Source organism: Prunus avium, chromosome 6, assembly GCF_965620075.1.
Source record: "Prunus avium chromosome 6, drPruAviu1.hap1.1, whole genome shotgun sequence".
Lineage (NCBI taxonomy): Eukaryota > Viridiplantae > Streptophyta > Magnoliopsida > Rosales > Rosaceae > Prunus > Prunus avium.
Genome location: NC_142289.1, coordinates 9,790,261 through 9,808,202, shown reverse-complemented (window position 1 = coordinate 9,808,202; position 17,942 = coordinate 9,790,261). Strand labels below are relative to the sequence as shown.

The 17,942-nt window shown below is 33.6% G+C and overlaps 1 pseudogene across 1 annotated transcript; it reads right to left on the bottom strand.

Moving 5' to 3' along the window:
• Positions 1–979: 979 nt before the first annotated feature.
• On the bottom strand, positions 980–3,262 carry LOC110746188 (protein PHLOEM PROTEIN 2-LIKE A10 pseudogene; annotated as a pseudogene). The gene is made up of 2 exons (XR_015836675.1): positions 3,040–3,262; positions 980–2,863 (listed from the first exon to the last, which is right to left on the bottom strand). The product of XR_015836675.1 is annotated as a protein PHLOEM PROTEIN 2-LIKE A10 pseudogene (transcript).
• Positions 3,263–17,942: the final 14,680 nt, after the last annotated feature.

Here is a 17,942-nt window from a genome sequence, read left to right as displayed (position 1 = left end):
GGAGGAAAATTTCCCTATTATATAACCTTCAAGCAAACTCATTTCTTTGCACATTTTTCACGACCCCCAAAAATATAATAATTTTTTTTTCTTTCCTTATTTTCATTTAGCTCAGATTAGAGGTAGACGACAGTCGAATTCTTGTCGTGGATGGGGTGTGACCATGTCATTGGTCAATGACTACAACTTTTGCAAACCTTTGATTGTTTAAGGTGTTGGATAATTTTTGGAACTCTATCTATGCAGTATTTTCTGTTTTCAGAATGACGATGCAAAATCCTGTAAGGAAGTCCAATCTTCTACGAGGCAAAACCATCCAATATAGATAATCTCTCGACATCATGTGTGGATTAGAATCTGGATAGAATATTGGACTTTTCTATAGTATAACCTCTCAACGGAATGGCTGTTCCTTCTCGACTTGTTGGTTCTTCCCAATAAAGCAAGCAAATTTCCATGCAGCAGACAACTAAGGCCTATCTTTTTAGGCTGATTTATATGTCATCTCCATCACGAATTTTCACACGGATTGCAATGAACTTTATAAGTACACCTAGAACCAAAGTTGCGACAGCGAAGACCCCAAGTACACATATATGTTATGGCCACAAAGAAAGTTAAACTTTTCACTAATGTTTGATTAACACAACAGGATATGTACCAATCTACAAGAATCAAATGTTTGAACGTATTTGCAAACAATCGGAACAGATGTTTTGCTTCTTTTTAATGTATATGGATTGCAACAAATTCACTGTGAATTGCAGTGGAACTTAATCTTCTCTTTGAGGCAGTCGCGCCAGTCTGGCAGAAATGAGAACCGCAAATTGAGAGGAACTGTGAGCAGGTTTCCGTAGCAGAGCTCTAAAACATCTTAATATATGAACTGCCATGTGACTCGAAGAACCAACACCTCTACCCGTCACTCCTAAAGAATGCAAAAGATATTAAACAGTGACGTGTTTGTGCTCTGTGCAGATGCGCAAACAACCATATTGACAGATAGCTGTATTCATATAATGGAAATGCTAAATATTCTAGCTTTAAGAATGCTAATCTTTACACATGACCTAAAGAACAATGAAGTTTCTTTCTTTACAAATTCTAAAACATTCGATCTCACAAACATCATCAACCAGTGAAGACCAGCATGTTAACGAGGTTGGATCCATAAAATCTCCTCCAGTCATAAGCAGCATTCCCTTATCAGTCCATCAATCCTAATGAAATTTACGGATTTGGGTGAAATATACACAAGCATCCACCATCCAAGCAGTTGCAGAATGCGATTTTTTGCCTATATGCACTTGTCAAATGAGAATATACTTAACAAGCTAAGCTGGCACCAAAGCCCATGGGCTGTCCATTATGTGTAAACACAAAGATAGCCATACAGTAGCAATAACAGAGGACTTTCCAACAGCATATCTCACTATCCCAAAACCCTTGTCCATAGTTTCCTCACGAACAGAATTAGCATATCTCACTATCCCAAAACCCTTGTCCACGGTTTCCTCACGAACAGAATTAGCATATCCTTTCATCCCATCAAATAGTTTCTCCGACGAAAACTCCAAGAATGATCTGACGGTTTCGGATGCAACCCTCCCAGTCACATCAAGAACAAACCTCCTATTGCTTGGCACTGCCAAAGAAGAAGACACTTTTCCAACCCAACCACTGTCTTTCGTCTCATCATCCACATTTGTTGCCTTTGAATGCATCGATAATGCCTTTTCGCTGAAGCCCTCATCTCGAGCTGGAGTTTGGCTTTCATCAATTGCCAGATAAGAACTCGAATTCAAATTTGAAGGATTGGCCTTTGAAGTTGAATTTGCCAACACTTGGTGAGATGTTGTGATAAGAGTTTCCACCGCACCATTACATACAGATGACAACATGTCTCTCACTTTTGTTTCATGCTTGGGGTTAGTTAACCCAGAGAAGATGTCATCATAGGTGTTGATATTCACAGTCTTGTCAAGATAAACAGCAACAGCTGTGCTTACAAATAACTGGATACAATCACCAATCAGGTCTCTGCACTTTTTGTCACAAACCACATCCACCCATGTTGGAACAGAATTTGTTTTCGAAACAAAATGGTCCATACTTGGGGAATTGTTTGAATTAGATCCTCCACCAGACTTCTCATCAGAATAGAAAGCTAATACCAAATTCCTAGCAAAGCTTCCAACAACAACTGAAACAAAACCAGACCCGGCAGTGGTAAAAAGCTTATCCATAACCTGGTCTGTAAAGCTTGAATTACTAGAAATTCCATTGTCACCATCATTCCTTGCCTCCGATCGATAACCCCGCAAAACTCCCAAAGTCACAGCCTGTGTGAGCTTAACAACAGATTCTGAAAACTCATCCGACCTTGTGATTTTGGAAACTTGCTTTAAGCTATTTGGAATTTTGTCAGAATCAGATTTCAGAAAGCCCCTCAAATCCTTAGAGACAACTCCAATTGACTCAGCAGAGTCTGAAACTACTTCAGCTATAGAAACTAAAGCTCCTAAAAGCTTTAAAATTCTTTTTCTTTTTTGAGATACTGAAGGCAAGTTATAAACCCTGTACACGCCATAACCAGAGAAGCCTAAAGCGGCAGCTACAAAGAGCCATTTCTTCCTTTTCCGGGCATGATCAAAACCCTTTTTCGCCAATTGATGGTCCATCAAGAACACAAAATCTCAAGTACCCAATTTTGATTTAGATTGAAACTTTCCACCCGCTATTTGGTTGGTGATAAAAGTGTGTAAAACTTACGTCTTACGCTGTTCAATTTGGAGAGAAAAGGAGAAGTATTTACCTTAACTGAGACCAATAGTTGAGCCAAGTTTCTTTGTTCTGCATGGTCCTAGACAAGCAAAAATTTAAGATTATACATAACAAGCAGAAATGGGCACTTGGGTTTTTCAACAAACGATTGGCTGTCGTTTATAAACCCTAAGACTACGTCAGAGAGAGAGATATATATATATAGAGAGAGAGAGAAAGAGAGAGAGAGAGAGAGAGAGAGAGAGAGAGTCGAACCTGTGAAAGTGAGAAGGGGATGACCTAAAAGCCGTTGCAGAGAGATTCGTGCAGGAAAGGAAAAGCTATGTGTAATTGTGTATGCGTGTACTTGTCTCTCTGGTTCAGATATCTGAATGGGTGAGAACGCCCGACGATCTTCAGCTTCATGTTCCTAATGTTTAACTACCACCATATGCTTTATTTATTGGTTTTCTGTCTACATCCAACAATTATATATAAATAAGTGATAATCTACTTTAAATAAATCTGAAGTGCCCTGAAAATTGAACTTGAGTGTAAGAGGGTGGACTTAAAGATGGCAATGGTCAAATTGAGGGTGGGTAAGTCATTCCCTTCCTCATCCTTTTTAATCATTTTTTCTCATCCTCCATTCTTGTAATATTCAAATCGGAGATTACCCATCTCTGCCTTCGGTGGGGAATAGACTCCCCAACTCACCCCATTACGAAATAAATAAATAAACTACTTTGTTGAACGAGAAAAAAAACACTATAAGTACAACATATGTATCAATTCAATTTTTATTATCTAAAAATATTGACTATTTAAAGAAATTAATATATGTCAAAACTACATCTTCAAGACATGATATCATTATAGAGGTAGCACCACCATCACATAGCTTATTTTTTTGAGTTGATAGTTTATTATATCATCATAATTTATTTTTAAGAACATTATATATGGTATAACAATTATTTTAACTTCAATTTTGTTTTTTTAGGTACATTTTTTTGTGTTGATTTCATGTTGTGTATTCAAGTTATTTATATAAAGTTAAAACAAATCTACCTAAAATTTTAAAGTTCCACGCAACCTAGACATAGAGACAAATTAATGCGTGTTGATGCTATGATATAGTCAACGTGTTGTGCGCTCTTGGCCAACACACATGATATCTGATCCCCAAGTCCAAAATTCTTAGAACCCACCACGCGGCATTCATCCAGCGGACGAGATACAGTTCAAATATGTACCGTTCGATTCAGACGATCCAGCAATCACAGTCTTCCTTCACACCAAAGGGATCATATATTTGGAGCGGTTCTGTAGCACGAACCCAATAATAGCGGGCCGGTTCGGGCCAAAAACTCTCACATCTAGTTTGTTTCAAAAGTAGCTTGCCCATGTTCGAATCTCAGGATTGGCTTCATGTTCATTGGTTTTTACTCGAATTGTTTTGTTTTTAAGTTTTCGAAAAGGTTATAATGAGGAGTTTAGAGTGATGAGCTTATTTGAGGGGTTTAATCCTGCCATCAACAAATGTGAGGAAATCAATGAACTTAAACATTTTAAATGGTTTGATGGTTGGATTGAATCCTCAAATAAGCTCCTCACTCTAAACCTAATTTAACAAGAATTTTTTTTTTTTTTAAAAGGAAAATGCTTTTAATTTCAAAAGCATATCATTGAATTTAATGGAACCAACAAAGACCATATGAATTAATTTAAATAAAATGATATTTTCTTTCTACTGATTTACTTGATATACAACCTCTTTAAGAGGTATATACAATTTCTAATTTTTCTAATGAATTTTTATTTTTTATTTTTTACACTTTTCTAATGGCTAATTAGTTAGACAGAAGCGTAATGAAGGTTTTTAAATTCTTCTAAATTAGAAAACCAAACAGAGTGTGATGAGCTATCTATAAAATAGGTATTCCATGCCTCCAGTTTCTAATATGATCAAACTAGGGGTTATTGACCGAAATGGTCCCCCAAGTATTGCTCGAGTTTCCTTTTGATCCAAGAACTAAACTTTTTCATTTCAATAGTCCTCCAATTCTCCATGTAGTATCAAAACGGTCCTACTGTCAAAGTTTGTCAATTGTTCTGTGAAATCGAGGGGCAAAACCGTCTCTCTCTCTCTCTCTCTCTACACTCTATTCCCTTCCCGTCCCACCCCCATGGCTATCCTGATTTTGAAGATGAGAGAAGGCTAACCATCTTTATCTTGCCGCATGTCCATTTAAGAAGCTATCAAATTTCTTCTCAAATAAGACAATAATGAATGTAGCTGAGAAAAGCAACAAGGATCCACATAATTGATTTTGGTATCCATTATGGTTTTCAATGGCCTTGCCTCAAACAAAATCTCTCTTCTACGTCTGGTTACCTTAAAGCTTCGGATTACTGGGATTACTATGATTGATCTTCCACAACTAACTCCAAGAAGACGAGAGAAAGAGGGGACAAAGAGGTGGGTTGCACAAACCCCACCTCCATAGCCAAATCCCATTCCCACCATCAAACTTTTTATTTTATTTTAAATGAGAGCAGAGAATGTAAGAATACACCTCTAGCGGCATATCAACATCACAAAGGATTACAACATAAGACTTATGCAATATTAATAACAGATTCACTATTGATACATAATTGTCAAGGAATACATAGATGAAACAAGAACGATCTTCTACTCTCTGCAAGTCTCAATATGTTCTAGCTATCAATAGGTCAAGCCCAAAATAGAACTTGGCGACTTGTGAGTGCAGGGATCAGGTCCTTTTATATTGATCAAACCTTAACCATATCTCTCCTATTATAGATAGAGTTAGTGTTTAAACAAACTGATAAACGTAAGCAATTGAGTCCTTATCAATATAATATAGCTACCAAGTCTGTCAAAACTAGGAGTCTTAGTACAACTGATAAATACAAACCCTATTATCTTGTTCTAATATGATAAACACAACATGTGATTATGCCAACTCACATAAGTCATCTTACATTCTCCCACATGAGTGTAGCATAATTACATTTTACCATATCAAAACAAGACAACAATGATCACTGGGTTCATCAACCATCAGTGTTACTCCCAAAACAGTTGTCGAAACTGATGCATATGCAGAATCTTAGAAAACTTGACACAAATTCAACTGTACCAGCGCTCCAAGATCACATACTCATACACCAGAAACACATTACTGTAGACATAACGGTATAAGTGAAGAGTTAGGTACCAAAATAACTCCCACATTTCTGATCCAAATAATAGAGTTCCCAAGAAACTCCTAACATTGTTTCCAGTATGGAAATTCAAGCTTGAACAACAACATAACTTAAAATAAACTTGCAAAGTTCAATAAAGAAAATAATAATCACGAGGAAAAAGCATTGCATTAAAGAAATAAGCTAGGTATGTAGAAATTACCTTGCTCTTCCGCATTTAATTTGAGTCAAAAGACTCATGTAGACCCATGTGCGTCACAAAATTCTTAAGAGAAAAAAAAACTTCACAACCAAAACCTCAGTCAAAGAATCTTAACACCTTCTTAGCTAAAACCCAGTATGACTCATCACGATTTGCTTGAAAACTAACAAATAAGCTGAGTGCAAATGACAAGTCTTGATATACATATGCATATATATATATATATATATATATGTAGAATACAATGAAGTGCTGAAGTGTGGCCATTGAATTCTGTCCAAATTATGGAGAGACAACCAAACACCCTTAATTTTTTTATTTTATAAGACAGAAACTTACAAAATGAGTGTCTCTGATGAAATGCTTGATAGTAGGCCTAGTAATGAGGTGAAGCGCTCCTCGTCCTTCACACTTGTGTTGTACTACTCATCTTTGTACCATGCAACCGACTCACAAAACAAACGCATACCATAATATGATATATTCTGAAATCTCATAAAGTAGTGGCTGCATCTCTGGTAACCTTAATTTCCTGTCAAAAAACAGCTATATATTGCACAACCTCTTTAGTTCCCTTCACCTCATCAACCTTTAGATGCTACTGTCTTTAAACCTGTTTAAGACCATGAAGAAACTTATAATTTGCACTCATAACTTTCTTTCCCCTTTTCAACAAATCCTGGAGGCTGCTGCTACATATATCTTCCGTGAGATCCCTTTTCCAACTTCTGATATGTTTATGAAATTCAGGAAATTGACGCCAAACACTGAAGACTTATTAGATTTCATAGAACCGTTACAACAGAAAACTATGACATAAGGTTGTCTGTTGTATTCAAAATATAGAATACGGTTTCACCTTTGGGCAAGAAACTATTCTAAGAAGTTTTGCATAGCCTAGCATAAATTCACAAGAACCAAAACTACAAATTCCAACACCTTTAGGCAAGATGAAATTTATACCTTTCAAGGTCTCCATGACTCACTATACATTAGTTTATAGTAGAACCCAGTAGATAATTTCTTTGGAAATCAATCTACTAGTCATATTCCATAAACTACAAATCTGAGTTTTCTAAATAATCCTCTCAGAACAACATCAAATAAGCTACTTTGGTAGATTATTAAGTTGGTCCAAAATAATTTTAAACAGATATCGAGTTTTTGAATAACAAACTAAATTTCTTTTAATACTTTAAAAGAACATAAAGCCACCAGCCAAAACAATTGAATGAGTCAATTGAATCCTAGTGTTTGTTAATGCATTAAAAAACACAGCAATCATCACTTAATTGAATCGAACTCAATAAACAATTTTGTGATGATTTTGACAACAGCTGCTTTTCCAATCATAAACAACATGAAATATATATATATATAAAATTCAATTTGATACCTATCACCAAAAGGATGCATATATATACACATATATTTTTAAATGAAAAATAAATAAATAAATGAATAACTCTTCGATTTTAATTGCGATACATAATCAAGAGATGGGTTTTCTTTTATATTACAAAAACTATTATAGATTTACCGAAACCAGAAGGTAAATGTTGCTCAATATGTGTCAAAACAAAATGTATAAGGACACACAAAAGTATATAATCACATCACAATTTTGGTTTATGAGAATTATTAAACCACTTTGGCGAGGAACGAAAATCCTGCTATTAAACTTTAGCCAAAACATATCTGCTATTTGAAGGGAATCAAACCCTTTTGATCAAACTTAGGAAAGCTAACAATAATCAGGCATTAACCAAACATAATCGAACCAGAAAATATAATTTGGTATTACTTTATGCCTAAAACAAAAAACAAAACAACAAAAATTGGTCCTACAATATAAAGAATATAAAGAATCGACAGTAAGGCACTCTTGATAATATGAAAACTTTCAAAACATACTGCAACCTTGCAAGTTATTTCCATGTCAATGTCAAAAGTGGAAAAGTTGCAGAAAATACCAAAATAATAATAATCTGATTATTGTTCAGAATTTTCCTGAATGCAGCAATCGAAAAACATGAATAACTATAACTCAATCCAATCTTTATTCAAATTATATAAAATTATTGAATTGAGTGTTCGTATGGAAGAATCAAAATTAGTCCTTTTTTCTCCCAATACAGAGCTTCGCGGCTCTGTCATGCTTGTTGCAATTTATATTAAATAATTTTAGCAACCGTAACTGATGAATTCTAAGAATCTAAACATTAATTTATGAAAAACTTGACTAGGACAAGCAATTGAAAACAACAACATTGCCTTTCGTGCCTCTATGTACCATGATAATTGGACTAGGAGTTCAACAATATGGGGAAGCGAAATATCCAATTCAATCGATTTCAAAACGAGGAGGATAGATAAACCAAATCAATTGAAAAAAAAACCTGTCCTTTGATACTAATTGAAAAAACGATGCAAGCAAGTACAGATAAATTCAGTAGCATCTCAATCACATCAATAGAATGGGCAAAACTCAAACTGAACAAAAATTATACCTTATGTCATGCCCTGACAATATTCATCAATGCCGTTAGTCACAAATATAACATAATAGTTGGTTTGATACTTAATAAGCCAACATCAAAAGTTGATTTGTGCCATAGAATGACAGATTCATCATTAGCATTATTGATGAATATAGTTGATTTTATTCATTAGGAAACCAATATCAAAATGGAAATGTGTCATACTAGATATATTGACTCAAATCATGAAAAAAGACTCTTGCAAAATTAGTTCATTATAGAAAAGAACTAATGCATACAGAGAAACAAAAATGTAAAAGAAGAAAACAATTGAACTATAACATAAGCTTTAAGCAAATACAAAATTTTCAATAACTGCAACTTTTCAGTGCGAATCTTAAAGTGATCCAAATAGAGCACAAGGACAAGGGAGAGTGCCCATGAATTTGGTGAGTCTTTGTACGAGGCTTAAGTACATTAATTGAAAAAACTCATGGTACAAAATTCTGACTTGTGCCAAGAAACAAATTAACTCAAAAGTAAGCAAAATAGTAACATGTTCATCAAAAGAATCATATATCAAAAGTGTCTATGCTCGTTGATGACAAAAAGAAGTTAAATTGTCAAAATATACAACAGAAAAGATCTAAACAACAAAAACAACAGATTTGAAGTATTAAGTAATCATTTCACGTCAAATCCACATCCAATAAAATTTTACAAAGTGAGCAACCCTAAATTTACAGCCAAAACCAATCAAGATCCAAACTTTTGAATCAGAAAATTGAAACCAAAATTCAAAGTAATCTCAACCCAGAGGTCGAGTTGTGGAAATAGTACTACACGATAAGCCAAAACAAAAAATTGGTGAATGAAATGATAAATAATTTGCGGAAGCAAAACCAGAATCATAAATAAATAAAAAGACGATATGTTAATATCAAAAACAAAACCCATGCCATTTTATCCATCTCATTTGAGTTTCATTGAAGGATATTAAAAATTGAACCCTAAGGATGTTGAGTTGGCTCTGATACCACATGTAAGAATACACCTCTAGCGGCATATCAACATCACAAAGGATTACAACATAAGACTTATGCAATATTAATAACAGATTCACTATTGATACATAATTGTCAAGGAATACATAGATGAAACAAGAACGATCTTCTACTCTCTGCAAGTCTCAATATGTTCTAGCTATCAATAGGTCAAGCCCAAAATAGAACTTGGCGACTTGTGAGTGCAGGGATCAGGTCCTTTTATATTGATCAAACCTTAACCATATCTCTCCTATTATAGATAGAGTTAGTGTTTAAACAAACTGATAAACGTAAGCAATTGAGTCCTTATCAATATAATATAGCTACCAAGTCTGTCAAAACTAGGAGTCTTAGTACAACTGATAAATACAAACCCTATTATCTTGTTCTAATATGATAAACACAACATGTGATTATGCCAACTCACATAAGTCATCTTACAGAGAAATCATAGAGAATAGAGAGGTGGAGGGAGGGCGAGGGAGGGAGGGGTGGGGGGAGCCAGTGATTGATTTGGGGATGGGGTGATATCTGGGTGGTTTTGCCAAGAGACAAAGAGTAGAGAGAGATGGAGATATTCTTTTTAGTTTTATTTTTTTAGATGGTTTTGCCCAAAAAGACGATTTTGCCTCTCGATTTCATGGAATAATTGACAAACTTACACAGTAGGATGATTTTAATACTAAATGGAGAGTTGAAAGACTATTAAAATGAAATTTTTAGTTCGTGGACCAAAATAAAACTCGAGCAATAGTTGGGGTACCATTTCGGTCAATAACCCATCATACTAATATACAAAACTTGCACCAAAATAGAAAATAAACTAATATTCAAAATAAATAAAAAAAGACTTGATAGACCCTGCCACTAGTGGACCCATGAATTTTTTAACGGAGGTGCAATTTTGAAAGGCTAAAAACTCTTTCTGGATTGAACATCTAAGATTTTTTTCATACCTAGATTGACCTTAGATCCCTTCATGCATTCATATCATACATGAAAAATTGTTTTATGTACAAATATTGACTAAGTATGAAAAATGGTTTTCCAGAATAATCATTTTCTCAAGATAATTTTTGGCGGCTTTTATTCCCTACACATCAAATAAGAAAACTTGATTTTATGGGATTTTAGTATGAAGTATATATTTACTTAATGAGCTATCATTTTTAGCCTAAATCGTATTTTGCACTAAAACCAATTTTTCATATTTTGATTTGGTGGGAATTTGATTTTCTAGTATTTTTATTTGAATCCAAATGGGAGGTACTTCCTTATTTACATTGTAAACTTAAGTAAATGGAGTAATATAAAATAAATGATTGAATGTTTTTGTTTCAAGGATAACTAATTATTAATTTTTGCACCGTACGTAGCATCAATCCTTTTGATTCTCTTTAGGTTTTTTTTTTTTTTTTTTTTTTTTTCTGGTTTTGTTTTTGAGAGGTTAATGCATTCCTAATATATTAAGAGAAAAAAAAAACCAAGAAAATATATGGAATATCTGGGAGATCAACATGAAATTGAATGATCTTATAAAATATAAAAACAATTCATAGATAAACCTGAAAAAAAAATATAACAATAAATAAACATGATTCTATCGAATTGTTAGAATATAAAAAACTTAAATAATTTAATAATATAAACATATGACACATCTTTTCGAAAAGTGTAAACTACGAATTATCTTTGTATAAATTCTGGAATTGAAGTTGAAAATTAATCTCACTTATATATTAGCAATTCTGGAACATGATGATGAAAGAGGCAATTTTTGTTATAATTGTGGCAGCAAAAACAATTTTGCTGCCTACAACAGAAGCAAAATTGTACATAGCAGGAGAGAACCATGGTTGGACTGTACCTCCATTCCTGGACTTTTATTATCATTGGGCTTTACGATATAATTTTTTTGTTAGGGACGAACATCGGGCTAGCATTTCCGCTAGACTAAACACCTCATGTTTTCATCTACACATAATGCATCTCAAATATGCATACATATATATATATATATATATATATATCTGTTCTCTTGAATCCACCCTTGGATTTAATTTAAGGGCTCAGAAAAAACTACATTTTGTTTTATTTTTTTACTGCATGATATATTAATTTAACTTAAATAAAAAAGTGAATCAACATGAAACACGTTCTTTTGAGAACGTGTTCTTCCTCTCATTGCTCGTCATCACAGCACCTCAGACTCCCACGTCACAAACAAAATTCCAGAGCCACCCACCCCTTCGCACTTCAACGGGATTGAACTTCGAGGCTCCGACAACCAAGCTCATTTTCTTGCTATTCTTCCCATTTGCACTCAATTTTCTGATTTGAAATCCAAAATCTGAGTGGTTCATGAACCTAGGGAAATTTTCAATTTTTTTTTTGGGCACTTTTATTCGATTTGAAGGAATATTTCTGCATACTATATTTTGACGAATAACCATAGTTAAAACTTTAAACTTGGTATTCTAATCCAAAACATTCATGAATGGCATATACAGGCAATCAAACCACAGCATCTGAAAGATCAAATTAAACACCTTTTAGGTTTACATATTAACTCCATATTTGAAAGCATACAGAAAATCAGAACCAAACGCAATCACTAATCCAATGGATCAAATCAAACTAAATCAAAATCAAAACAAATTTTCTCCATGGATAAATCAGAAGTATGGGGATGGGTGTTGTGTCGGCGAGCGGTGGGAGGAAGATGAACACATTCTTAATTTTTGGGCTTTGGGCTGAGAACATGTTTCGCTATGAGTGACTTTTTTGTTTTTGTTTAAGTTAATTTAATATGTCAGTAAAAAGTAAAACAAAATAGATTTTTTAAATTAGTTGTTTTTTAGCCCTTAGATTAGATCTAAGAGTGAGTGACCACAAGTCTATTGGACCATAGGGATCCAAGAGAACGAGACTCTATATATATATATGCGGACATCCGAATGTTATTATTGTGCGGACGCCATGTATTTTGTATTACCCCTCTCTGCTTTCCTGCCTATTTACAATAGAATCCACACGATAATAACATACAGACATCCGGATAAGAGAATAACTGTATATATATATAATGGTTGATCTAATCATGCAAGTCCTCATTTGAACTTCTCAATTTAAGTAACGTCAACAACATCAAACACGAATACTAGTGATATAAAAAAGTTACTTATCTTTTTAGGTGCTCTTTGTCATATTTCCTTAAACTTAAAAGTTTGGCCACTATATAATATTTTAATATATATTATTTGTATTTAATAATGTGTATAATAAGTGAATTTTGTGTGCATTATTGAAAATTTTGTAAAAAATAAGTGTATTAAACATGAAAAATATGTACGTACATGTTCAATACGAGTATTGTACATTTGCTTTTTAAAAAATGTGAATTTTACCGCCCGGCTATATTGTTTTAATTTTTTTTGGAAAAACCGAGTATAGTTGCATGAATATACAATTTCTTTTAAAAAATAGGAAGAAAAAAAAAAGTATCGCTGCCCATCTATACAATTTCTTTAAAAAGAATTTAGAAAAATACGAGTATAGTTGGGGCCCTATACTGTTTTTTAAAAAAACTAGAAAAATCCGAGTATTGCCGTACAACTATACTATTACTTTTATAAAAAAAATTGGAAAAAAACCCGGTATAGCCGGTCGGCTATACTATTTTTTTTTTAAAACATTGGAAAAACTGGGGAATAGCCTGGTGGCTATACTCTTTCTTTCACAAATAATGGGAAAAAACCCAATATAGCTGCGCTTTTAAAAAATATTTCGAAAAGATTTTAAAAACCATAGTATAGCAGAGCGGCTATAATATTTAATAAATAATAATAATTAAAAAAGGATCATCCTAGTTGCATTAGTTTATCCTTTATAGATATAATTTTGGTATAACCTCACGCCTATACAAATAAAATACGTATGTGTTTTATTTGGCAACATTTTGGCATATTACAACTTAAAAGTTTGGCCACAATATAATATTTTAATATATATTATTTGTATTAAATAATGTGTATAGAATTTTATTGCGCGCCTATACTCTTTCTTTAAATAGAATTTAGAAAAATACCAGTATAGACGGGCGTTTGTACTGTTTTAAAAAAAAATTTGGAAAAATCCGAGGATAGCCTTGCGGTAATACTATTTCTTTTTGAAAAATTAGGGAAAAACCTAGTATAGCCGCATGTCTATACATTTATTTTATAAATAATTGGGAAAAGCCTGTATGGCCGTGCGGCTATATTATTTCTTTTTAAAAAGTGGGAAAAAACCCAGTATAGCCGTGCGAAATACTATTTCTTTACTATTTTGTAAAAATTTTTGGAAATATCCGAGTATAATCGTACGACTACTATACTATTTCTTTTTAAAAAATTTGGAAAACCCCAAGTATAGCTGCCCGACGATACTGTTCCTATTACAAAAAATTGGAAAAACCCAATATAGCCGAGCTTTTGAAAAATATTTCAATTTTTTTTTTAAAACCGTAGTATAGACCCGTCTATACTATTTAATAAAAAAAATTATGAAAAAAGGACACTCCTAGTTGCATTAGTTTATCCTTTATAGATATGAACGGCAAAGTACACCTTAAAAAGTTCAGCCACAATATAATATTTTAATATATATTATTTGTATTCAATAATGTGTATAATACATGAATTTTGTGTGCATTATTGAAACTTTTGTAAACAATATTCTTATAACCGGACGTCTATACAATTTCTGTTTTTAAAAAAAAATTTAAAAATACCCAGTATAGCCGTGCGAAAAACTATTTCTTTTGAAAAACTTGGTTAAAACCGAGTATAGCCGTGTGGCTATACTATTTCCGTTTCGAAAACTGGTAAAAAAACCCGAGCATAGCCTATTGACCCACCTATTGACCCGCGGCTATACTATTTCTTTTTAAAGAATTGAAAAAAACCCGAGTATAGCCTGGACCCTATACTGTTTTCGATTTTTTTTTTGGAAAAATCCGGGTATAGCCCTGCGGCTATACGATTTCTTTTTGAAAAATTATTGGAACATTAAGGAAAAACCGTATCGCCACACGGCTATACTATTTCTTTTATAAAAATTTAAAAAACCCAGTATAGCCGACCGGCTATACTATTTCTTCTTAGAAAACTGGAAAACAAACCCGAGTATAGCCGACCGGCTACTATTTCTTTTTTAAAAAGTTGAGAAAAACCGTGTATACTGTTTCTGTTTTAAAACATTGCTAAAAAACCCAGTATAGCTGTCTGAGATACTATTTAATTTATAAAAAGTTGGAAGAAACTCAGTATCGACCCGCGGCTATACTATTTATTTTTAAATAATTGGAAAAAACCCGAGTATAGCGGGGACCCTATACTGTTTTCGAATCTTTTTTTGGTTCTTTTTGAAAAATTAGGGAAACATTAAGGAAAAACAGTATTGCCACACGGCTATACTATTTCTTTTATAAAAATTTAAAAAACCCAGTATAGCCGACCGGCTATACTATTTCTTTTTTAAAAAGTTGAGAAAAACCATGTATACTGTTTCTGTTTTAAAAATTTGCTAAAAAACCCAGTATAGCTGTCTGAGATACTATTTCTTTTGAAAAAATTAGGGAAAAAAAAAAGTATATCCGCGGCTATACATTTAATTTATAAAAAAATGGAAGAAACCCAGTATCGACCCCTGGCTATACTAATTATTTTTAAATAATTGGAAAAAACCCGAGTATAGCCAGGACCCTATACTGTTTTCGAATTTTTTTTTTGGAAAAATCCGAGTATAGCCGCCCGGCTAGACTATTGATTTTTGAAAAATAAGGAAAAAACATAGTATAGCCGGTCGACTATACTGTTTTTTTAAAAAAAATTGGAAAAATCCGAAAGGGAAACATTGAGGAAAACAAGTATAGCCACACGGCCATACTATTTCTTTTATAAAAAAAAAAAAAAAACCCAGTATAGCCGTCGGCTATACTATTTCTTTTAAAAAAATAAAAAAACCCAGTATAGCCGAACGGCTATACTATTTCTTTTTAAAAAATAAAAAAAACCCAGTATAAGGGGGAAAACCGGGTATAGCCTATACTATTTCTGTGTTTAAAAATTGGAAAAAAAACCAGTATAGCTGTGCGAAATACTATTTCTTTTGAAAAAATTGGAAAAAAAACCCAGTATAGCCGTGCGGATATACTATTTATTTTATAAAATAATTTGGAAAAATCCGCGTATAGCCGCTCGGCTATACGATTTCCTTTTTTAAAAACTAGGGAAAAAATAGTATATCCGCACGGTTATACTATTCCTCTTATAAAAAATTGGAAAAACAAACCCAGTATTGCGAAATACTATTTCTTTTGAAAAAAATTGGAAACAAACCGAGTATAGCCGAGTGGCTGTACTATTTCTTTTTTTAAAAATTTGAAAAACCCTGGTATAGCCAGGAAAAATGCCATTGAGATTGTCTTTCCTAACACTAAGCATCGTTGGTGCTTATGTCATATAATGAAGAAGCTTCATGAAAAGCTTAAGAGTTACAAACACTATGAATCTATTAAATTTGCCTTGGAGAACATTGTGTATGATTCATTGACCAATATTGAGTTTGAAAATCATTGGAAAGAGATGATTGAGGAGTCTGAGTTACAGAGTAATGATTGGTTACGAGGCCTATATGATGAAAGATGTCGTTGCGTGTCAAGCTTTGTGAGAGTATGAATGCAATTTTTGATGACCACGTAAATTCTAAGACTACCTTGAAGCAATTTGTGGAACAATATGAAAATGCATTGATGACTAATGTTGAAAAAGAGAACCAAGCAGATTATAAGTCTTCCTCTGCAGATATCCGATGTAGCACCCATTACTTTATGGAGAAACAAGCTCAGAGTGCAACACAATGGAGGAATGGAATGCTGGAGACGGGAGGAAGAGTTGAGAACAGACGTGAGGCCACTTACCAGGGACGCTAGGGTTTTTTAATTTGTTTTTTCAGTTTTTATTTTTTTATTTTTTAAGGATTATTAAAGGGAATAAATAAAATAAAATAAAATACACGTGGCAACATTCATTAATTAACATAGCATGACATATCAGCTGCTACATAAGGTGGTCAGCTAAGGTGGTCAATGTTGTGTGTCTAAATAGCATTACTCCTTCTGAGTACAATAGCAATGGTGTCAAATATTAAACATAATAAATGTTAGTAAATACGAACAATATTTTAATTTCATAGATACATAATATAATTTTTCACTTGAAGTAAAATAATTTTATAAAATTGAAGAAAACTCATGGAGGCTTCTAACTCTAGTAGTAAACAGTATTTAAATCCTCTACTGTCAGCATATTACACACATCTTTTCATGAATTGTAAAATAGGAGGAAGGTGCTCTCTATAAATAGTGAAATTTAAATTGGAATTTAATCTCACTGTCATCACTCATCAAGGCATGATGAAGGTGGAAACAATTCTTGTTATAATTGCGGCACTGAAAGCAATGTTACTTAAAGTTATCAACAAAATTCAATCGACTACTTCCGTCAATTAAAACCCAACCCACATGCTGCGTGCGTGCAGTGACATTATTGCCCTTTGACCAAAGATGGTAGGAGAGAACTAGAGTGTTTTTCATTCCATGGTAGAATTCTAGAACCACATATATGACTTGGGTAGAAGACCCACTGCAAGTGGCACTATATTCCAATCCAAGACTCAAGACTCAACCAACTCCAGTGCACCATGATCTTGCCACGCCAGCACAGGTGCAAACAGACCTGTCTTTGTGGCCATTGGATTGCGTGCGATGGTCACTCTTATTGGAGATGAGATGAGATCAGAGCCACATCAAGGCTGACTGGGTAAAACCTCAAAATGACAAATGAGTCCTAGAAACCTCTGTGTCTTCCAAAGAATTAGCTGTAAATCCCGAAATAGATTCTAAACCACAATTGTGAACTTGTTTTTGATGAAATTTGATGCCGAGCCGCCGCAGTTGGAAACATCATATGATCGTGTAAATTTGAAGGACGTCGGTCCCTCTGCCACGTGGCGGCAAGCTTGTACGTGGCTCAAAAGCAACCAAACTTCGAGTTCTCCTAGGAAACCTCAATCGACCGCGTGGCAGCACGTGTGTTGAATAAAAACCTAACAACAAACTATGATATAAATGTGAATGGAAAATGATTAAAACTTGTCAGCTGATGAGGCAAA